Consider the following 6,368-nt stretch of genomic DNA (forward strand, 5'->3'; position numbering starts at 1 on the left):
CCCCTGAGCCTTCTCTTCTCCAAACTAAACTCTAATTCCCTCAGCTTCTCTTCACAGGACTTGTGCTCCAGACCCCTCACCAGCTTTGTAGCCCTTCTCTGGAAAATGCTCCAGGGCCTCTATGTCTTTCCTGAAGTGAGGGGCAAACAATAGGGAGCAACTAAGCAATGACTTGCAAGACAAATATTTCATTTGTTAGACAGCAATAAAAAGTGAGACTAAGGACAGCTGTGTATGAAATAAACCAACCACATTTTATTTTGGTTGAGCCCATTTCTGTAGGCAAAGATCAGCAATGTTTGCACAATTATGACAATTAATTTATTGGTCAGGATAAAAAGGTTGCAGAGCTCTCCAGCACATCAATGGCAGTACACTCATCTCCATCAGGACTCAAAACATCACTTCTGAGTAACTCTGGGAATGACTTGAAAGTGTTGCATTAACAAAAATTGTGGGAATAGGCAGGAGCTGAATCAGGGATTTTGGTCACAATGGAAGACATAGTTGCTTCCATTCCACCTAAGTCTTATGTCACACTTCTGAAACCTTACTTGAAGCTTGTCACAAGACTTACTGAAATGCTTGACCCTTACTATCTGGAAGTTTTCCTTTTTGATATGAACCAGTGAATTTACTGAAATATAAATTTGAGATAGGAATTTCATATATAAACTATTATAATTTTCTGCATATTTGTTTCACATTTTTGTTATTTGTGGCTATAAATATGTGAAGGAGCTACAAAGATGGTGAAGAGCCTAGAGGAGAAGACGTATGAGGCGTGACTGAGGTCACTTAGCCTGTTCAGCCTGGAGAAGAGAAGTCTGAGGGGAGACCTCATCGTGCTCTACAGCGCTCTCACAAGGGGGAGTGGAGGGGCAGATGCTGATGCACTGTGTGCCGAGGCACTTTTTAGTGACCAGCGATAGGATCCAAGGGAATGGTGTCAAACTGTGGCAGGGGATGTTCAGGCTGGATATCAGGAAGAGGTTCTTCACTAAGAGGGTTGTCACATACTGAAACAGGCTCCCCAGAGACATAATCATGGCACCAATCCTGTCGGAGTTTAAGAAGCATTTGGACTGTGCTCTTAGTCACATGGTCTGAATTTTTGGGTAGACCTGTGTAGTACCAGGAGTTGGACTTGATGATCTTTATGGGTCCCTTCCAACTCAGGATATTCTACGATTCTATGAATCTATGGCAGCAGTAATAAAAAAGTTTTAATAAATTATAAAATAAACTGTTCTCTGCCTGGAGGAATAGAGACAGCAATAAAGGGCTTGGAAGGTGAGTGACAAGTAAATTGTGGAAAATTACTTCTAAATTAAGATTTCAAATATGAAAACAAGAGCAATACATGACAATTTTCCCCTACTTTTATTTTATTTATTTATTTATTTGAGGGGTCTAGAAATAAAAAGCTCAATAATTCTGGAATTAATAAAAGTGAAAATGAAATAAAAATATGACATTAATAGTGAAACCTGTTACTTCAAAGTCATAGGAATATACATTCAGGATTATATTAAATATTCTAAAATGTATATTATTTTTTTTTCTCATTCTCCAAAGCAAAATGGAATAAAATCTCAAATATGAATACAATTATTATAAACTGACATTGAAAATAACTAATTTCCATAAATATATCCTCATCAGGTTTACAGATCATTATTCATGACTAAATTTTATTTTACTGTATTGTATTTATTTTCCCAAATAAGGGTTAGATTTTGCTCACCCAGATTTAGCTAAGAGTTATCCACTGCAGCTGCTGTTTGATACTGCAACATGTAAATATCAACTGGAAATATCAAAGCAAGTTTCCTGTCATTGTTCCCACCTTAACATTAATCAGTTTTTAACTTGATTTTAATTACCTTTAATTGATTTGTGAATTTAATAAATAAATAAATAAATAAAATTGTTCTAAATAAAACAGTTTTCCAAACCAGTTTTTAAATTTTAAAGGCAGAAAACTGAGTTGAGGGCTCATAGGGAGCTCATAGGTACCATGAGCTTGCATTGCCACCAAATAAGTGAGCTTACACTGTACATCACACTTAGACTTCCTTTATAGGGGATGGACAAAATTTAATTTAAAAGTCTGATACTAAATTTTCAGAAACTAGGACTTTTTACAGATCATCAGTATGTGCTCATATTTCAGGTATTTTAGCTGGAGCTTTAGAGCATAGGGACAGGTATTCTAGAAATACCTAACTCCTTATAAGAAGTAGAAGCTTCAGACAGAAAAGGAACATGCAGAGCTAAGAATCAAGAACTGTTTTAAAGCACAGCAATGATTTTCCTGTATACTATTTTCTTAGGAACATGTATTTTTTTTAGTCTATTTTTTTCCCCAATATCAGCAGGACAACATTGTAGTTTAGTCTTTAAAAGACTGAGAAATATCAATGTTTTGAAGTTTGCCCATTAAATAATAATAATAATAAAAAAAAAAAAGTGTAAAGAATCGTCCTTTTTTTATTATTATTATTACAATAATATGAATCATGCAGTAGGATATATTAATGTAATTTAGAACACTCTAATTATAGTATCTAAAGCATTTGATCTACAATGGCAAAACTCATTCTCTTAATTATGCAAGGATAACACAAGACATCTTGATTTTCAAATTTTTCTTGTTTTGTAAAATTGAGTTTATCTTCACTTTAATATTTAGAACACTTTCTACTGCATGGCATTTTACTAATATGATGATATAATAAAGCTGTTCATGAATTTCAGATAAGACATTTTTACACTTAAGCCAATCCATGAGAAAGCCACCTGAATGATTCAGGGCTGGAGCAGCTGCATTTTGAGGCGGGACTGAACCACAAGAGTTTGTTCAGCCTGTGAAAGACATGTCTGTCGAAGGTATAGGGAGCAGCTCCAGTAGCTACTCTTTACAGTAATGAGTGACAGGAGGACAGGAGGATAGAGGTATGAATTAAGCAAGAGAAGTTTCCCTGGTGTGGACAGCCAAACAATGGGACATATTGTGCAGAAAAGGTCCTACTCAATTATATTATGCTATGGCTCTATGTTATTTGAATTGTATGGTTAACAATTCAATCAATGTGAAAAAAAAAAAAATGTACTTTTACTGTTTCTTCCAACTTGTGCATGGGACAACTTGAAAATATCGTGGACATTTCCAGTTAGTGTCCTGGTTTCTGCCGGGATAGAATTAATTTTCTATTTCCATTTTCCAATGTATCAGTATGAAGATAATTAACGCCATCTCAGCCAAAACCAGGAGAAGCAGGTAAATTGTCCTTTATAGGTAAAGCATGTGTTTCTTTTACCTTGTTATTCATTTTTCTTGATTTAAATATAGTATTTTGTTATTCAAAGTGATAATTGGTGTTTATAATAATAAACACCTAGTTTATATTTGTATGTATATTTATAAATATAAATATAAATATGTCCACTCAGATTTTGAGTATCTCCAGGGATGGAGACTCTACAACCTACCTGAATAACCCATTTTAGTGTTTGACCACCCCCATAGTAAAACAAAGAAAACAAACAATTGACAAACTATTCTGTTAAGATTTCAAATTTTGCCCTTTGCTTCTTGTCTTGTCATTGGATACCTCTGAGAATAGTCTGTCTCTGTCTTCTTTGCCTTGTCATGTATTTATAAATACTGATCAGGTCTCCCTGAACCTTCTTTTCTCCATGCTGACCAGATCCCCACAGTGGGATCATATGCTAAACAGTTTGGACAGTCTCGTGAATGACGTCTTATAGATTATGTTTAAGTGGCAGTTCACAGCTTGACACAAATATGTGACATGTACAAGACATGGACATGACATAAGAAATCTTTAGCAATTTCTGTGAAACTATAAAGCTTCTAAGCAGCACTTAGTGAGGTTATCACTTGTGTTGTATGCAGAATACTGTTCATGAATTTATCAAGGGTGAAAACTATTTCAAACCTACTAGGATTTTAACTTACAAAAAAGGGTGAGATTTAACTTTGGACAGATGTGTAATTACATAAAAATATATGTAATTCTGAGTGAATAATGAAGATTTCTCTATTAAGCTGAAAGAGAAGAAAAGAAGAGCAATATAGAAAGAAACCTGATAAACACCAGCACAAAACTGAAAGTGACCACTTCTCTCTAAAGAAAAGGAAAAACTTGATGTGGTTGATACTCAGAGTGACTTTTATCTTTAAAAGTAATTAATCCAAATAAAGCAAATGTAGCCAAAATTAATTTTAGAAGCTAATAGTATCAAGGCCCAGGATGAATGAGAAAAATTCCCCACCAGATTTTACTTGGCCTTTATAGGGAAGTAGAGATAAATGCTATTATTATGAAAACAAAAAGTTGCTAAAGTTCTTCAGTTCTTCATAGGAAGCAATGTTTTCAATTGAAAACAACAACAACAACAACAACCAAACAAACAAAAAGCTAATTGAAGTCATGCTCCAAAACTGAACTAAACATTATATTTAAAAAAATCTCTTTGACTTCCTTCAAAAGGAAGAGAACTAGAAATTCCGCATATATATATATTTAATCTACCTAAAATATTGAGATTTTAGAAGTTCATGTTTTGTCTGACAATTCCAAGACACAGCTTTGCACATGAACAATCACGATATGATTTTTTGTTACTCTAAAAATAATAATAGTTATTTTACAGTTCCCTACATTGACATTTCAGTTTTATATAGGCAATATAAATCACAGAATCACAGAATCACAGAATTTCTAGGTTGGAAGAGACCTCAAGATCATCGAGTCCAACCTCTGACCTAATGCTAACAGTCCCCACTAAACCATTAAACTGGGGCCGGCGGGGGGGCCAGGCCGGGGGCCCGGAGCACAGCGGGGGGCAGCGGGGCCATGCTGGTGGTGGTGGCAGTGGTGGCGGTGGGGCCCTCGCTGCCATCTCCTCCACCTCCTGCATCTGCTCCTGCTCCTGCTGCCCGCCAGCGACGCCAGGCAGCTTGGCCCCAGCTTGGGCTCTGGGCCCCTGGCCTGGCCCCCCGCCGTCCCCAGGCCCAGCCTGAGCCTGTACCTGAGCGAGGAGGAGGTGCGGTCTCGATGCAGAGTTATCTTATGTGAGGAATGATGTTGTTAATCATTACGCATTGTCCTTCAATCTCTTAATACCCAGCGAGACCCACAATCTTCACTTCAGTTGGCATGCTAAATCCAAGGTTGAGTATAAACTGGGATTTCAGGTAGATAATCCCATGGCTATGGCTATGCCCCAGGCCAACATTTCTTTACAAGGAGAAGTTCCTCGCACCCTCTCAGTGTTTCGTGTCGAACTCTCCTACACTGGCAGACTTGACTCTGAGGTCACAATACTGATGCAGCTCAACTTGACAATAAATTCATCCAAAAACATCACAGTTTTAAATTTCAAATGGAGGTAAATGTGCTACAAAAAGCTTGAACCAGAAGTAAAATCTCCAACATGTGACAAAAGTAACAGCAAGGCTATCTTTGATCCTGTAAATGCAGCTCCTACCACTTCTACCCGCGTGTTCTACATCAGTGTAGGCGAGTGCTGTGCCGTTATATTCCTGGTGGCAATAATACTAGCTGTCTTGCATCTCCACAGTATGAAGAGGATAGAGTTGGATAACAGCATTAGTGACAGCAGTAGCTCCCAAGGTTTATCCCAACCTTCCACGCAGACAACTCAGTACTTGAGAGCCAATACACCAAACAATGCAACACCAGTAACCAGCTCCTCAGGTTATCCTACATTATGGATAGATAAGAATGATCTTAAAAGTGTCACTCTAATGGAAGCAAAAGCTAAAGTGAAGGACATAGCCATCTCCAGGGAGAGGATAACTCTAAAGGATGTGCTCCAAGAAGGCACATTTGGGTGCATTTTCCATGGAATTCTAATAGAGGAGAAGGATCCTAGTAAAGAGAAACAAGTTTTTGTCAAAATTGTTAAAGATCAAGCTTCAGAGGTGCAGGTGACAATGATGCTGACTGAAAGCTGTAAACTCAGAGGACTTCATCACAGGAATCTGCTACCTATCACTCATGTCTGTAAATAATATAAATAAGACAATATCTCCTTATTTAAATTCTTGACATTGTGTGTCTTCTAAAGTGCTTGCAAAGTTAAATAAAATAGAGAAAATAGAGAATAAGTAGAGAGAAATTTTTAAAAACATTTGGTTTAAGTTTATCTTTCTTCACCTGTCATGAATATTTGTTACTTTGTTTAGACGAATCATAAAATAAGTAAGGTTTGAAAACACCTTCAAGATCATCTGGTCCAATCATGCACCTACCACCAATATCACCATGTCTATAAGCAACACATCCAGACTTTCCTTAAATACTCCCAGAGAT

The 6,368-nt window shown here is 36.8% G+C and overlaps 1 pseudogene; it reads left to right on the forward strand.

Annotated features, from left to right (window-relative positions):
* Nucleotides 1–2,879: 2,879 nt before the first annotated feature.
* On the forward strand, nucleotides 2,880–6,067 carry LOC137841077 (tyrosine-protein kinase RYK pseudogene; annotated as a pseudogene).
* Nucleotides 6,068–6,368: the final 301 nt, after the last annotated feature.

This window comes from Anas acuta, chromosome 1, assembly GCF_963932015.1.
Source record: "Anas acuta chromosome 1, bAnaAcu1.1, whole genome shotgun sequence".
Taxonomy (NCBI): Eukaryota; Metazoa; Chordata; class Aves; order Anseriformes; family Anatidae; genus Anas; species Anas acuta.